Source organism: Mycteria americana, chromosome 3 (assembly GCF_035582795.1).
Source record: "Mycteria americana isolate JAX WOST 10 ecotype Jacksonville Zoo and Gardens chromosome 3, USCA_MyAme_1.0, whole genome shotgun sequence".
In the NCBI taxonomy this organism is placed as follows: Eukaryota; Metazoa; Chordata; class Aves; order Ciconiiformes; family Ciconiidae; genus Mycteria; species Mycteria americana.
The window spans coordinates 107,501,305-107,519,059 of NC_134367.1; the positions used below are offsets into that span (position 1 = coordinate 107,501,305).

Here is a 17,755-nt window from a genome sequence, read left to right on the forward strand (position 1 = left end):
TCTGGGGTTCAGCCGTACTTGCTCTTTGTTTGGTTTGCACCTCGAAGGTGGTCCCCGGCGTTGCTGTTGCTGTATTCCTTCCTCTGTTTTGCTTTGTGTTGTGTCTGAGAGAGGCTGTCGTCGTGTCCTTGGTACCTCCCGAGTTGATTGTTTGTATCTTCCTTTGTGCTCTGTTTAAACATCTTTGCGCTCTTCCTCTGCTCCGCCCAGACTTGATGGAGTAGAAGCATAGGGTTGTTCTCCATTGTGGTGGTCTTCCCTCAGAAAATAACCAGTCTTGGTTACTGTAGACAGTGTATCTGAGAAATCCTAAAATCCTGGACCGTGTCTGGTCCTGTCCATCAGTGGTGATTATTTAAATAGGAGGTAATATGGGAGGTGTGAAATTTTTTGTCTCAGGTGAGGGGACCAATATTAAAAGAGCTATGTTTGGAATGTGTGCTAGATATCTTTAGTTGCCTTTGGGAAGGTGGCAGAAGGCACAGGAGGGGAAAAAGGAGTCATATGAAATTTAACGCATGCAATTGCACCCAACTTCTTCTAGTTGGGTGCTAAGTGATCAGTAAGAAATGAAGGAAGATGGCCTGGTGGGTTGAAATGGGTTGAAGAAGATGCTTGTTTGTATTGCATCAATCCATAGAGGTTCTGGCCGACAGTAGGAGCTCATAATGTTTGTTGCTGTACAAGCCAAAGCAGTAGTGTCCGCTGAATAGGTTACTGAATTATGTGAAATGAAAAGTGAATATGAGAAGAGGATTTGGAAGACAAAGGTAACAGAAAGGAGATAATGTAGTTAAAGAAGTGAAACTCTAGCTTGGTGTCTTCATTATAATGAGCTTTTAGTATCATTTGCTCAGTGGAAGTTTAATTGACATAGCAATAGCAGCATGGTTACTAGTTAAAGCAAGTAGATGCATTTGGTCTGTCCTTACTCTTCACGGACTGATGAGTCCTGTATTAGTGTCAGAACAAAAGCAAGTCCTTGAGATGAAAACAAAAGTTTAGATTTAATTAAATGACAAAGTCTAGGTTTGAGTTATACATATTACTTATGAGTCTCCATTTCAAATGTATATAGGAATGTAGATGAGAGATGACAGCAAGAGATAAGAAATATTTATGCATATATCTAGTAATATAGTACATAAGAGTGGCAAAGTACGTTTACACAAGGCAAATGGAAATATTCTCAATTTATACAGAATGAAGACTTCAATTAAAGTGTTAGTAGTTCATTTAGAAAATATTGTGCTACTTTTGAATGCTCTACTTTGACACCTAGAGATAGGTAAGGATTATTTTTTTCTTATTATTATTTCAGAGGGTGCATTGGGTATCTAAAAGAAACAGGTTTGTACAGGATATCAAAATAGTCAAAATTGCACATTTGCTCCTGAAAATCTTGGTGTAAGTCTGTAACCTAGTACTAATGAATATAATCCTCCAGTCAGATAAACAGTAAAGAGCTGTGCATTAGTGAGTTCCCCAGTCTGCCCAAAGTAATTCTAGTGCTGTCATTAGTATGGTGCCTGCTGGGTTTTGGAGCAGAGATCTCAAGGAGGTTGTTGCTTCTGCCCACGGAGGAGCCTCGGGAAGCCCTCTCTGGTACCTGTGGTCTCCCTTACGTAAGACCTTTTGCTAAAGGGGCAAACGTGGGATGGAGGAGGAGGTGGTCCGTTGCTGACTTCCCGAACAGCAGCATTCCTTGATTTAAAACGGACTCTGTCAGGGTGAGGTGAGACTCTAAATTTACTTTTAATGTGCTTCCTCCTGCTAATAAACACTAATGGACTGGGGAAATGTTTATGCTGATGGGTCTTGATGCAGAAAGTTCAGCTAGTAAGCTCTGGGTAACTGAGGTGGTAAGAAGTTGCAACTAAAGGGAGGAGCTGTTGGAAAGAGTGAGGAGTTAGAGTGGCATAAGCGTGAGTGGTTTTGGCCTGGTAAATAAATCCATCTTTGTAGTGCATATTTCCAATTCCCGAGTACCTATATTAGTGAAGCTCTCCCAAGTTCTGCAGCTAATGGTGATCTTCAGGAGAGCTCTCTTTTCTTCAGGAGAGCTCTCTTTTCTTCAGGAGAGCTCTCTTTTCTTCCGTCTCATATGCGTGGCCATCTCGGCAATGTTGCTCCATTGTGTGACTCTCAAGGGACAGACTGTAGCTCTGTATCCCGGAGAGAGCTGATTGATGGTTCTGAGTACAAACCTATGTACGCGTCCAGCTGTGCTTTGCACATGGTGTGAGGTCGTTGCATGAAATCATGGGGAACTACCCTACCACTGCCACCCCCTGTCTCTTGGCAGCTGCTTTCACTGCTCTTTGAAATAGGAAATAAATAAAATTTCAGCGTATGCTTTTCTCAGTGAGCATGCAAGCATGTGTTCTATCATTTGAAAAAAAATACTGTAATAACTAGATATAGCACCTATCATAAGAATATACATGCCTTGAGGAATTATGGGAGTTCCTGGTGGGATGGGTGAAAAACATGCATATTTCCATAATTCTTTGTGTCTTTTATCCCACAGCGCCCTTTGAAAATAGTCCAGGAGGGATAAGATCATGCAGCAGATTACTTGATAAGGTCTTATCAGAGAGCTAGAGTGAAAGGTACAAGGACTGCCGACAATGGACAAACGACAGGTGGAGGGAAACGGTGGTTGTGAAACAGTCAGTATGTCTGTAACTGATAGGGATTATAGATTATATATATATATATATATATATATAACTGATAGGGACTGTAGAAATTCACACCCTTTTTTGTTCTTTTCCTTTTTGCTGTTCTTTACATCTCCCAATGCTATGTTTAACTTTTCTAGCATATGTCCATAAATATTGTTCATTGGAAATGTTATTTCTCTTTCATGAAAGCTATGTTTAAGGAAACAAAATTGAATGATTGTCAAACACTTATTACTATTGAATGGTTTGTTGTGAAACTTGGGAAAATTAATGGGTGGAGGCAGTACAGTAAAGATGACTTTCATGCATATTACCAGATTTATTTTTTTCAAGTGAGGGGTAAGAGTAGTATTCAAAATAATAATTTTCCTGTGTTTTGCTTTTGTACATGTAACTATTTACAGCTTCCTCTTGATACATTTTACGTAGGCTGTGGTAGGTAATGTTTCAGTGCATTCAAACACTTGCAGTTGGGGTTAGTTTGGGTGAACTGAGCTTCTCATCTCTGCAGAGGCTGGAGGAGGAGAGGGAGAGGAATCAAAAGCTTTGAGCTAGAGTAGCTCTTTTGTTTTCATTGAGTTGGTATTAATTGAGGAAAGAGGTGCTTTTATGTTTTTCCCTTCATATCGTATTGTATTGTATCATGTCATTAAATCGAGGAATGGTTTTCCTGAATTGAGGCAAAAGAAAAGAAATACGTCGGTAATATATTCTCTTAAATGGTTTTGGGGAGCTCTGTATAAGAAGAGACTTGTAGAGATTCAACAGTCGGCTGTATACTACTTGCTTTAGTAAAACTAATAAAAATGAGAATGCTGTAGTTTGCTTTTTCTGCCATAAGGACCTCTTAGTCTGGCATAAGAATACTTTTTTTTTTTCCCTATAGTAAGTGTAATTTAATCTTTTGAAGGTATTACTATTATTTGTGAAGGTATTACTATTTATTTTTGTTGTGGTGTCACCCAGCTAAGCTAAGTTTTAAGGTACTATTTTGCTTTGTACTTTTCAGACACATAAAAGTTGGTTAAATCTACTGCAGAGATCTTGCATGTTTACGGCGGAAGAAGGAACAAACAAGGCAGGAGTGCTGGATGATAACACTGGCCAGAGTCGAGGAGGAATGTGGGAATTGTGGTTTATCTTACCTAGCCAGTGCCATATGAGAATGATTAAGAGATGTCATGGCAGAGGGAGTTTTAAGGAAGGATAATACAGTGACCTATGATCATGTGATTTGCTTCATTATCATACAAATAATTATAATTTTGACACAAGCACACCCATTTGCAGGCTAGCGAGGGAAGGGTGATGTCTGGGATGCCAGCTAAAGTGGGTGTGGCTAAGGATGACTTTCTGATAGTGGAGGCAAGTAGACAGCTGCATTTTAAAGAGAAAAAAAAAATTGAACAGGGCAAGAGGTAAGAGGATGGAATGGAGTGGTCACGTTGGGGTAATAATAATGCTACCATGTTTAATTTCTTTCTGTTTTTTTTTTTTTCTTTCTGGATTTGCTTTTGCACAATAAGAACACATGGTTTTGATTTGGACAGAGGGGGCGTGGGAGAAAGTATCTGACAAGAATTCTTTCGTTCGGTGCCTTAAGCAGAAGAATGGCCTAGTTTCCAAGCCTTATGGGTTCAAGAGTACAGCTGTATCTTTCTTACCCACAGGAGATGGGCTTTAGCATAGTGAATGCCTGTGTTTTTTCCTTGTAAGATTATTTTCCTTGATCAAATATACACCGTTAGGTCGTATGTTTGTTTGAATGGTAAGACCAGTGGATATTCTCCTCATCTTATTTTGAAGGTTTGTGTTTTTTCTATGCAGACTTTTTTGGGGGAGAGTTTGGCTCAGGTCTTGAGCAAGCTCCTATGTTGTGGGGTAAAACACATTTAGCTAGAGCATTATGCACAGAGAGAGCAAGGTTCAATTTGTTATGAGTATGTTACCCGGTTTGAAGTTAACCTTCTGTGTGAATCATAGAGAGTCATTGGACAGGTGATATAGATGTTTAGTTTCATTTTCCTTCTCTAAAGAGAAATATTTTGGAACAAATGAGTGAAAATGTAGCTTCATGCTTCAGTGTCCTTTCTAGGCATCATCAAAGAGTATATAAAGTTCAGAAAGAGTTAATGCAGTTTGATTGTACTGCTTGTTTCATTTCATACTTCATAGGTAAACATAAAGTTAGGTTGTTTGTGGTTAGTGTTCTGAAAACTGTACTTACATGGTCAGTGGAGTTAAACGCTGAACTAGAACAAGGAGATTATGTTCCATGGAGCCTTGTTATCGGTGGGGTCTCTACCATCATATTTTTCTGATCACGTGGACTTACTGTTTACAGTAATATAGTTTTTTAAATTGTCTAACTATGCACTTGAAATGTGTAATCGTCAGTAAAGGCAGGATTTTTTTTTCCCCATGGCACCCAATTATGTTTGGAAAATCATGTTTCCACTATAAATGTGGTAAGTTTCTACCATCACAATTGCTGTTGTTTAGCAGAGGGAGCTCCTGCTAACTTCTAATTTATATCAATAGTTTAAACACATAAAAAGTAGTAATTTCATTTTTCTTTTAAGTGCAGATACAGTCATTTCTGTAAAATTATGTTCTCGATCAGTGATTTGTATTTGCACTTGCAGAGTTTTTATTCTTGTTCTCAAAATGTAGTATAGACCTAGCCTTAATATCTTACTGATGTTTAAGAGAGAACTTTAAACGCTATTTTCCAGTAGTGCAGATTCATTGAGAAACTGCTCTGTAAAAAGGAGAGATTATTTTACTGTTAATGTGGAGCTAGAAATCTATGGTGCAACTAAAGTCCTGAGACAGATTTCTTACAAATTGGCCTACTAACAACTTGGGAGTTTGAGCAAACTTTTCAAATGTTGTGGTATTGGAGAGAAAGCATTTTATTGCTTCTGTTTAGATATTATCTCTTAGTAGCTTCAACTTTTTTTTTTTTTTTTAAATATATGTTTATGCTCTGTGCTGCCCTCCAGATTGAATATACTACTTGTAAGTTGCTACAGACAGTGACATGTTTCAAACTTAGCTCATTTGTGTTGTGGTCATGACACGATCTATTAATTTTTTTTGTTGTTGGAAACACAATGCTTGCTTTTTGTGGGGTTGTGAATTTTTTTTTTAATCTTCCTTGAGTTTCAGAATCACCACAAATATTTTTTTATGACTTCACAATTTTTTTGGGGGGGGTCTACGTTCTTGAATGTTTACTCCCCTCTAGATAGTGGTAAATTAAGAAGGAATGTTCTCAGTTTAATGTTTCTGAAAGCAACTATGAAAGCAGGAAAGTTTCATCGAAACACTCGCATCGTTCAGTGTAATGAATATAATGCAACTGAATCCAAGTTTTAATAAGAAGCTCTTTCTCTACATCAACTACCAAGCCTGTTCAATCGTTAACATTTTTCTACTTTTTTCACATTCTAAGTTAACATTTTGTTTTGTGTGTGTGCAAAACTGAGCTTTAAATTGGGCCAGTTGTATTTCATCTAAGAAAGGAAATGTCTCCTTTTTTTGTTTTTCTGTGAATAACTTAGTAAAATAGTAAAATCAGAGGATTGCTGAGATCTCAAAGTCAGTTTAAGACTTCATAGCTGTATGTGATGATGCAGCTTAGACAGTTTTGGTAAGCATCCTAGCCAATCTAAGGTTAAAAATTCCAAGAGGATAAGATGGTCCTTGTTCTTAAGGCAGGTTTCCCAGTGCTTGTTTCATCTCATTTTTTCTGAGTAGTGACCAAACGCGCTATAGCTATCATGGTAAAATAGTTTGAGGCAGAAACATTGGAAAGTACTGTCTGTGCTTATCATAATCCTGCTTCTTTTTGAACTGAGATGTCAGTTGAAAAAAAAGTTCAGTTGTTTGGGTTTGGTTTTTTTTTTTTTTTTTCAGATGAGCATTTTGTCAGGGATTTCTTTATGTATGCTTTCAAAGAAAACACCAGCTTACTCTGAAAGACATGTTCACAGTCGTAGTAAGGTGTCTGCACAGTTAAATTCAGCTGGGCTACAATTAACCTTTAAAGCCATGAACTAGACGTGCTCACGGAGCAGTGCCACAGCTTAGGCTGTAATGATTGATCAATAGAGTGTATTTATGTGAAATCCAAAAGCACTGGTTTTCTGTGCATCTCTGTAGAATAGAAGATCATTATGGTATTCTGAAATTCTCCATCTTATCAGGACAGCTGATTGACAGTCACTTTACATCACTTAAATCATCCTGGAAAGCAGGCTCTCTTCTGCTGGAATGAATGCATTGTCTGTGTGTTTTCAAGTTCTTGTATTCTGTTGTTTGTTGTATATGGATCCAGGAAAAAGTAATTTTCCTTCTCGTATCTTGCCATTCCTATGCTTGTGGGACACCTTAGGTGTAGGCTGCGGGTGTCCCAATGAGAAGTGGTCTGCACTCCACTTACTTGGTTAGCATTAACATGGCTAATGATCAAGGACTCCTGCTGAGCTGTTCAAGATTTAAGTTCTCAGTACCAATGACTCCTGGCCCTTTGTGTGCAAACTGTTTCAAGCTTGCAACGTTTTATAAAAATGTAAGACGTTATAGAAACCTACATTCATAATACAATAATACAAAGTGTTTTGAAAAAAAGGATTATTTTTCTTCACACTTGCATTCTTCAAAAGACTGGTCAGAGGACTTTTGGTTACCCAGTTTCATTGTTTTAATTTCTAAGCTGTGTACAAAATCTAAAGAAGCACTTGGGGGGGGGGGGGAATGAGCAGTAAAACATTATTTACATTGTTCAGTAATTTTGAATGGCCAGTAAGTGTAATAATGCGATATGTGTGTTCATAGTCCTAATGATTTCTTAGGTAAGGACTGATAAACATAGTTGAGTTACACTGAGGAGAGAAAGAAAGATGTTCATGACTTCAGATCAGTGTCTGCCTTGTTCACCATGACCCTAATGGTCTGTTTGCAACAAGTAGAATAATAATCCTGTTTTACGTTTAAACATGTGGCCCATAGAATTCACAAAAGTAGCAAAATAAGAGACGTTAATCAGAGCAGAGAATGATATCCAAACTTATGATATATTTTAATTGATTCAATATGAGGAACTTTGTCCAGTTGTGTTGCAGAACTGTATTTTAAACATACACAGTTGTGATATGGATAGCTTGAATAAGAAGACAGAACTTTATTTCACCTCTGATGAAAGCACTTGTGTAGTACATCGATGTTCACATAGCTGAACATACAGAGTTACTGGATAGCCCATGGCAGTCTTTTGCAAGAGCAGATAGTGATGATATTACTGGTGACAAAGTCTAATTGCTTTTGCATTATAAAGTAATAGTAGTGCATGATAACTTTTAAAATCTCAAGCAGAGACAAAATTAGGCAAGGTTGTTCAGAAGTGATATCTTTCATTAGGCAGATATGGTTGGAGAAAATAGATTAGATTTGGATAGATTAGGCTCTAGCAGGGCTTGCTGTGAAGGCTCCTGCCCAAGGCTAACCTCATGGTAAAGCCTGTAGTGCCTCTGCTCTGCCGTGCTTCTGTAGGAGGACCAACGCCTTACTCATGATGCAGTAAAGCACGCACCTTCTTGTAAGTGGAGGTACAGCCTTAGTCATTGCGATAGAGTGCTATTTTCAGCTCTCTTGGAAGCTTTCCTCTCAGCTTCCTTCTCTCCCCACTGTTAGTTTGTATCTTTTCCATCTTAACCCAATACTTAGGAAGAAAGTAAAAGAAAAATAAAGTGAAACATCTTTTACTTGTATCCAAGCAGCCCCTTTTTTCAAAGGGGAAAAGGCCATTTATTTGTAATCTTAATGTTAAAGGTCATTATATAGACCATTTTTCTTATTTAATCCCTCAAATATTTGACCAATTTCATTTTAAATGTGGTGATAGTCTATAACCTGCTGTCACAGCAGCTGTATCCTTACGTACTTCCCAATATCCATCTTTCTGAGATTCCATTTACTCATGTTCATTAAGTTGCTGGCCATATAATACCTGTAATTTCCTATCTTATCACATTCTTGCCCCTCCACCTTGTTTTCCCCCACATTTTGCTTACTACCGTGCTTTTGTGCTTGAGCTTGCGTACTTGTTGCCAACTTCCTTATGCTTCTCACTCTTTCTGGGACCTTTTCCAGTTTTGCTCATTTAATGATATAAGCAAAACCAATACAAAGCTTTACTAAAGCTACGTAGTTGTAGCTCCTGTTTATCATTCAAGTAATATCCTTTTGTATGAATCCCAAAGAGCATTTTAGTATGGGTATAGTCTGAATTGTAAAGCTAAAGGGAGTAAAGAAATGCTTTGCTGTGCGTGGGTTGGGGGGAATAGTTTCTGTTTTGGGGGTTCTTCTTGAAATTATTAGCAAAAAGGATTGTTACAACTTTAAATACTCATCGGTTAGACTATATTTTCCTCACTCTGCATTTCCTTCCCTCCTCCCTCGTAAAGTTACTGTGCTTTCTTCTTTCAGGTAACAGAAGAGAGTAACCAAAGTTTTATAATGATTAGTTAGAAAGGACATACAATTTTGTAATGCCACTTGTAGAGAGAGATTTTCTTCGTAAACTCAGTAGGTACGTGAGGAATTTAACGTGTGAGAACTGCAGAGTTAGGGAAGCAAAGTGTAGGGCAGACTGCAGTACATGTAGCAGCAGTGTAAAGTACTTACTTGTGCTTAAACAGTAAATATCTGAAATTCCTTTTGAGAGTGCATGCTTGGCTTCAGTTGTATATAAGTATCTTTCTAATTCTTAGATGTTTCTGTCATTACTTAAAATAAGCAGAGGCATAGCTCAAAAATTCAGAGAATCTCGCGCATTAAGAAGAGTCTTATTTTCGCCGTGGAAATTACCTTAGCCTGTTAAATGCTACATTGAGCTCTTACAGAGGATATGGTTGTTTTCCACAAATGGATTACATGCGTAATGTATTTACTCATATCTCTATTCCAGATAATATTATCGATTGAAGGTAATAGAATTCTTTAGAGCATTTGGGTTTTTATTTAGTAATTTTTTTTCCAACAGTAATCAGATTTTCTTCCCCCTGCAATTATTACAGTAAGGACTGTCTACCAGTGGTCCAAAAAAAAAAAAAAAATCAGGAAAATGTCATTACTTGGTGAAGGACTAAAATAGTATTTTCTCCTTAAGATCAGACTTCAGAAGGAATAACAATTGTAATCATTCAATACAATGAGATGTACGCAGAAAATATTAATAATACTGTCTGAGTAGTCTTTACCAGGCATACCTATGTATAATAGCTTTTCAAATTTGCTTTTCTTAATTTGATATTAAATGAACAAGGCTGATTGCTTTTTAGAGTTCTTTCTTCCAGTGATGGACATAAGATGCACATGAACAAAGAAAATTTATGAAAGTACTTCACAATGAAACTCTTGCTCCATCTACTGCATAGTCCAGAGAAATCTTATCTACAGAAAGTTGGTATGAGCAATGAGGGTCTGTCTAATACAGATGCTGGAATTAGTCAATGGAAGACATAATGATTATTAGAAAATGTATGCCTACAGCAGTGTTCGTAGACAGGCTAAGGGAAGTCTAATCCCCTCAACCTGTGCAAAGCAAAGTAGACTGATAAAATAAAAACTGCATTTAAAGGTCCTTTTTAAGAAAGCTATTCTTGCATAGCCAGTGATTGCAGAAGTATAGCACTCATATCAAAATCAAATTTGATGTTTTTTAAATACTACAAGATAAAATATTGGTGATGATTGTTGTTGTTGTTGTTTTGTTTGGGTGACCTTTTGTAAAACTTTGTATTTTGGTATTGTGTACAAGCTTTTTCACCATTACTTGTTAAATCAATTTCCTAGTGGTATGTAATATTTTGTTTAAATAGAATTATTTTCAAAGTGAGTGGTGTCAAGCCTTCTGCAGTAGCATAGAAGAGACAAACCGGATTCCTGTATCCATCTGTTTGTTTTCATTTCCTTCACGTAATAATTACTAACCTGAAGAAGCTGAATTAAATATAGCACTTGACTATTAGACTAAAGATATTATGATAAAGTGAAATATTAATGGTGCGTGAGCCATTTTCCTAATGCTGTCTTGATTTAATTGAAGATATTTGTAAGACTACCTCTGTGGGCGACAAACAAAAAAAAAGAAGAAAGCAAACTGGGAGACTGTCAAGTGTATTGGCAGGTAGTACAGTTGTTATATATTGGAGTTAAGTTTACTTCCAGATAATTTTTGAGAAAGAGTAGAAAGCTGTGCCTGATTTCAGGTCAGCTATTGGGTGGTTGGAAGGTGGTAGAAAATGAGTAGATGCTTTGTTGGCTGCTTGGTGAAACGAGATGGATATTTAATGCAATAGCTCTCATCCCCTGGGATTGGAAGGGTTCTAGTTAGTTTGGTAAATTAAGGAAAAAAATTACAGGTGGAGTTCCCAATGAGCCTGTGGTAATTCGGGGATTGCAACATTGCATAAGGGGATATGTGATCATCTCTCTACGGTGCTGTGGCTTTCCTCATCTCTAAAGAGGCAAGGAGCATCTTAGGACTGTGGGTGGGAGAGGGACCCTTGGCAGCCTGATGCTGGAAGAGAGAACATAACATTGCTGTGTGACCCATCCTAAGACTTGGAATAATTCGGTGATGTCCATTTGAAATCTGCATAAGGATGACTCTCCTTTTAGGTTTTGAGGACAGATTCCCAATTGCTGGTAGGGAGATTGATAGTTCCTGTCACCTGCTGACATTGTCCTTGGGTTCCCATGACTTCTCTGCTTTCCTGACTTTCCCTTCCTTAAGAGCGAATCAAGTTAACTCCTGTTTTAATATGAGACAGCATCTGATTAGGTACGCCACCTCAATTGGTGTAAGACACGTTGCTCTAGTGTTATCCAAACTATTTCGGTGTCCAGCTCAGGACAGAACCAAGAGTTGCCACTGCTAATGGTGAGCTGGAGGCCACCATTGCTGCTACTGGTTATTTGCTGTACCTCACCATCTAGATAAAGAAGTCTGGAAATGCCTGACTTCAGCAGCTTGCAGGCTGGGGTACTGTCTAAAGACCATAGCTGGGGATCTGGGATTCCTTACCCACTGATTGTCAAGGACTGGAGAGAAAAAGTCATACTAGGTTTTTTTTGTACTTTTTTTCTTACTGTTGGATTGGCGGCATGTTTTAATGACTCCATTTTGAATACATATTGGGTTTTGTTCAACCCTTTAATAGTAGATTCTTTGGCTTGTATTCTTAAACTTTATCCATATATATATATATGCACATTATTTCTTTCACATTTTCTTATCTTTTTATTTTAATGGGCTGGGTAAATCTAGCATCTATTGTTTTTAATGTTTTCTTTGCATCCTGTGATGTTTTTTTCTCACTTCCTTTGCTGACTTATGTAACATGGACTATTTCATTTGTTATGATAATTCTTTTTCTTGTGCTTGGCTTTTACATCTCAGCTATACTCACACATGATTTCTGTTTATGGTTTGAATTCGGAACATTGACAGATATCCGCGGTATATGTGTGATTGTCAGTATCCATAATTTACTGTATTACTGTATCTGCGTGTTTAAAGCATATAAAGAAATATATTATTTTTTTCTAGCTGTATTACATACTTTGTAACGTCTTTGAGGAATATTGCTGCTATTTGATTTTTTTTTTTCAATTTAGCTTCCTATTTGCATATATTTCTAAAGTGTTAAATCGTGGTAGTTTGTGATCATAAATAATTGAAGCCCAAAGGTTAAAATAGGTGGTTGCATGTGTTTAGAAACAAGGGCTCTGAGGAGATTGTAGTTTGAGCTCTGTGTAGAGCGCAGTCTTTGATCATAAGATATGAGCTGGTCCAAGGGGCATACAGTGTTTGGACAGCTTAAAGTTAAGCATAAATCTGTACAAGGTTGGGAATATGTTTGCTAAGTTGAAATGTGGTGTAGCATTATCCACATAAAAGTAAACAGTTACTACAGCCCAACTGAGGACATTTTATTTCATCTGTTAATTAACACTTACATGAAAAACAGGGCAGAGAACACTCAGCAGAAGACTGTCTTAATTTTGCTTTGTTTTTTTTCTTTGAGTTCACCATGTTCCACTACACCTGCTGGCTTGGATACATCGCCATAATCTTGCTCTGTATATAAAACATGGTTACAGTTTCAGAAGACAAACTAAGTTTAGTGGTGTCCTTATAACTTTATCTGCAGGTCCTACCGTTGGATCAGACTCTGCTAGACTCTTCTCGGTAGACAAGACCATTATAACTGAATGGTGCTTGAGTGCAGGCTCATAGATAGCGTAGGACACTGCTACCAAAGGTGCTTCCTCCTCTTAGGAAGGCAGCTGGTTTTTCTGTGCCAAAATATGCATTACTCCTCAGAAAGTTAACCTTTGTATCAATGCTTATGAAAAAAATATGTCTGCAGAATGCTGAGTCTCATTAAATCCTGGCTTAAATATTAAAACTGCATCTCTTTGGCAGAGGGGGTCCAGTAGGCACTCTGCACTTAAGTCCTCTGAGGCAAGACTTGTTAATGACATCAGAAGGCCTTGGTGCAGAGAGATGGACCAGAAAATATTATCGAGCCTTGAAGTTGAAGAAACTAAGCTAGTATGCTCTAGTGCAAGAGGCCATGAAAGTGCTCTCCGGCTCAGGAAGGATTCCCTGCTCTGCCCCTGAAGGCTGCAGCTGCTGCAGAAGGGCATGAAAATAGGCCCTATTAATCTGCTGTAGGTCCCCGCAAATTTTTCCTCTTCTAATTCTCAACATGAACTGGTTGCCCAACTACTTTTAGATACATTTGTGTTGTGTACTGTAGTACATGAAGGGAAACTTTAAGATGAGTCTCTCTACCCTCTAAATTAGACTTTCAAGATCCCTAAAACGTATGTCTCAAAATAATATTGCAAAATCCTTCTTAATATTGGGTGACTTCATTTGAAACATAGCTTGACATGATCCTGAAACATTGCAGAGTCCTGCTTTGCCCTACAATTTCTTTTCTAGGACATGTGTGCATCAATTAGTATATATTGCTATCAGGTTGGATATTTCAGTTGGTCATCTCTTCACTTTTAAGAAGCAGGCTTTACTTCAGAAAGTTAATAAGACCTTGAGGTAAAATAGTCTTCAAAATAAGATGGTGATCTGTCTTGATGGACTCATCATTGAATCTATTGGATGAATCCAGTAATGGGGTTGTAAAGACTTTAGAAATGCTGTCCAGCTTGCTAAAGGAGTAACTTAATTTTCTCTTTTATGTAGCAGAAATGTTAAGGGTGCTTTGCCTATGCATGTCACTCCTAAAGGGTAGCTTCTTAAGCTCGCATTGTGTGCTCTTCTGGCTCACACAGCCAGTGCAGGTAAAAAACACAAATAAGCAAGTCTACTTATTTGTTTGTGGGGTTTTTTGTTTGTTTTTTCCCTCCCCCCCCAGTTCTTCTGGTTTTCTACCTTGTAGAATGGCAGTAAGTATCTCCTAGCTAAAGTTTCACTACTGGTGTTGATTCATCTCTGGATTATCAAGAAAAAAGTGGTGCGATAAATTTTCTTTTCCATGTTGTTCCTGTCCTGACAGTGTGGTTCCATGAGAGCTTAACATGGTGCTGCTGTGGCCTCATCTTCCCTGGGCCGGGCGTTCCCCTTTCTCCTTTGGCCTGTGCTGGTGCTTGACAAACTGTCTGGGGGTGCATGTGCTCAGGGAGAGAGTTGCTAGGTTTTGTCTGGCTTGGCTCCCTGTGTTGGCTCTCCATCCCACTGCACCAGTGGTAGTGCAGTTGTAAGTGGGTGCAGGCATGTAAGCAGTGTTGGGTTGGCTTCAGCAGCCATCATGCCACATGTGGAGTCTTCCAGAGTTGCTTTAGGTATGCAGTGGGCAAGGAAAAAATTCCTATTTCATAACCTTTGAGAGAAAGAATGAGTTGGGGTGCAGAGCCTGGTCCCAATTAGCTGCGTGTATGTTTTCCTTCTGGAGGAGAAACCTCAGCTGGCCCACAAGACTGGTTGTTTGGTCGTGAATATCAGACACTTAGCTCTGTAATCTGGTCGCTCTTTTGTGAGTAAACCTTGCCTCTTGCTGCCATTCTCCTCCTCTGGAGAAAAGCTTCAGGTTTCCAGATTGTAGTCTCCAGACTGTAGAAACGGCCCTTTCCCCTCAGTTTTGAAGTTCAATATTAAAGCATTTTCCATTTCTTGTAGTCCTGCAAACGCTTGAGAAGCTCCATGTGCTTGACATGATCCTGCACTGTAAGTTGTTTCATGGCTCTCTTCTCCTGCTTTTCGTGAGGCCAGTTGAAAAATGACCTGGCTGCATCATTTGTAAGTGCAATAAAAACTCCTGCCAGTTTCCTTTGCCAGAAGTTTTGCTTTCTGGGTGTGTTCCTGTTCATGTTTGGTTGGTTCAGTTAACAATCAACAGTAAGATTTTGTTTTCTTCTTGTTTTACTGAGGGTTTTTTAGCAAACTGTGAGTGCCGTGGCATTCAGCAGCAGTGCCCTGTAGCTGCCTGCATCTCTGGGTGCTGGCAAGATGTCTTGGGTGAGCTGGGAATGCTCACTGGGAGCTCTGTGCTGGCAGGTTTGAAGATCTCATGAAATAAGTCAAAAAAGACTGGTGAGATTAAACTGATCACCTCCTGAGGAAAGAGCAATGGCTGGCAAGAAATGTTGAAAGAACTCTCTCTGTGTGAAGGGCAGTGTTTAAGTGTGCCTGGGAGGCTGCAGCAGGAATAGGCTTTCTCCTTCCTTCCCCCTCCCATAAGTGGTTTTCTTCAAAAACACGGGTTCATGTTAGGTTTCATGGGTGAGGGACATTAACATTTTATTTTGACAGGATAAGAAATGTCTTATTCTTTTGCTTGGTAGGGCTGACTGTAGCTTCTAGTATTATACCAAATGATGAATAAAAATGAATAAACGTAAGAGGATTTTAGGAAGAACTGTTTTGGTTTTCTTTGTTTTCCCTCCCCTTGGTTCCACCTGTGGTTTACTGCAGCATATTTTAGCTGGCTTGTCTCAATTTTCAGTGGGGCTACGGGGAGGGTTCAGTTTTGTCGTAGCAATTAATGGAGATGATATGAGCTGACTGTCCTGAATTAGCCCTGGAAAATCTTGTTTGTGTTCGGGATGAGTCAGGAAGGAAAGTGCCAGGTTGAAATAACTGTGCCAATTCCAAGTGAAATGGAACAAAGGCAGGAAGGTCCTGTTCTTCTGCACCTGCACGCCTGGCTGGGCTGAGGGCTTCAGGCCCAGGGAGAGGAGGAAGCATGTTAGCTGAGTTCAGGTTACAAGACCTAATTTAATGCTATGAAGGTATTTGTTTTCCTGAAATGTTTTGGCTGACTTCTCAGGGGAGGACTGGTGCATTATTTTTTTTTTTTTATCCTTACATAAAAAGTATCTGTGATTCCATGTGATAATGAACCCCACCCTTACATATGACATTACTGTTGTGTTTAAAAAAAAAAAAAAAAAAAATAACTGGGAGCAAGCTTACTATAACATGGACAGGATTATGACAGGTTAGTGTCACCATATGAAAATTACAAGTATTCTGAAGAACCTTGTGTATGAACTTTTGAAACCCATCAGTTAGCTGTGTATGGTGCTGTACTGGTGGATGGTGCACTGTTTTCTATCCTAGATGGCTTCAAGTACGGAGTTGCAAACATTGCATCCTGTGTAGTTTGTGATTAGAAAAACAGTTCTGTCTCAAAGTTGGCAAACTCATTTCTGATATGTCTCACAAAGCCATGTTGAGCACTTAAAAACAAACAAATAAACAAAACCAAACCAAACAAAAAAAAAAAACCACCAAAACTTCCAAGGGGCTTAGATACCATAGTAACAAGCACAGAATAATATTTACTCAATGCTCAGCATAAGTTTACTTATCACCAGCATATATGTATGCTTTTAGAAAGGAATGTTTATTGTGTAATGACATTAAGGGATTGTACTTCACCTTGCAATAGAAATATTTTACTATTAGCTTTGAAGTTGGTTTTTTTGCAATAACAGAATGTTACAATTGGGAAGAAAAGGAAAGAGATACTAAACAAAATAACTTCCCTTACTCTTTTTTTGTATCTCACTTGATACTATATATTGAACTCCATGCTTACAGTTTGGATTTTTTTAGAAAAGTTTTATATAAAAATGCTTTTCAGAGTTACAGCATCAGTTAATGAAATGCTTCCATATGCTTGACTCATTCAAAACCATTGTTTCTTATTGCTGATAGCTTCAAGCTCTTTCAAAAGTTCATGCCTGGAATTCTTACATATTATGTACATCTGATATAAACAGAAAGATGCACATGCTTGTGTTTGATTATTTTCTCTGTGCACTTCTGGCAAGCCTATGTGAGCAGGCTCAGGGTATGGGTAGAAGTTAAGGACAAACTTTTCACAATTTTGTCCGATTCTCTCTTGTCTCTGCCATGCATTGACCTTGGTACCTGATTTAAAATCTGTATATACTTTTTCCCTCACTCTGTGTGTGTGTTTCTTGGGTTTTTCTGAGCAGAGTCCTGCATATTACCCTGTTCAGTGGAGTAGGTGACTGCTTTAGTTTGGTTTTTTTTCATTAACAAAGTTTCTATCATGCATTCCCAATCTAGCATACATTTAATTGCTGATAAGAAATTATGAAAAGAATCATGTGTGCATACACACACATTCAGTCTTTTTAATTGTTCCCTCCAAGGCACTTTCTTACATGTTTGAGAGGTATGAAAAATTAGAGTAGATAGTGCTATATTAATGTTTTGATTGAGATCAGAGGTGCTTTAGTAATTGTAGCAAGATGTGACGGGTGCATGTGGCAAGAATAAGCTGTGGTTTTGTGCAGGTGTGAGGTTTACCTGTAAGAGGAGTGAATCCCCTTCTTCTGGCACTAGCTGATGGATCAGGTCCTATAATCTCATGCAGTTCAGAGTTGCACCAAGCTTCACACCTGTAAACCTGGGCCTCTGGGTACTCTTGATATGTCATGTAGGAGCTGATCTGAACATCTCTGTTGGTTTCTACATTGAGGCTTACCACAATCTTTCA

The 17,755-nt window shown here is 38.4% G+C and overlaps 1 protein-coding gene across 9 annotated transcripts in view; it reads left to right on the top strand.

The window, feature by feature from the left end:
• MARK1 (microtubule affinity regulating kinase 1) overlaps positions 1-17,755 on the top strand; it is a 59,844-nt gene that overhangs the window by 728 nt on the left and 41,361 nt on the right. The gene's annotated exons all lie outside the window — the stretch shown is intronic.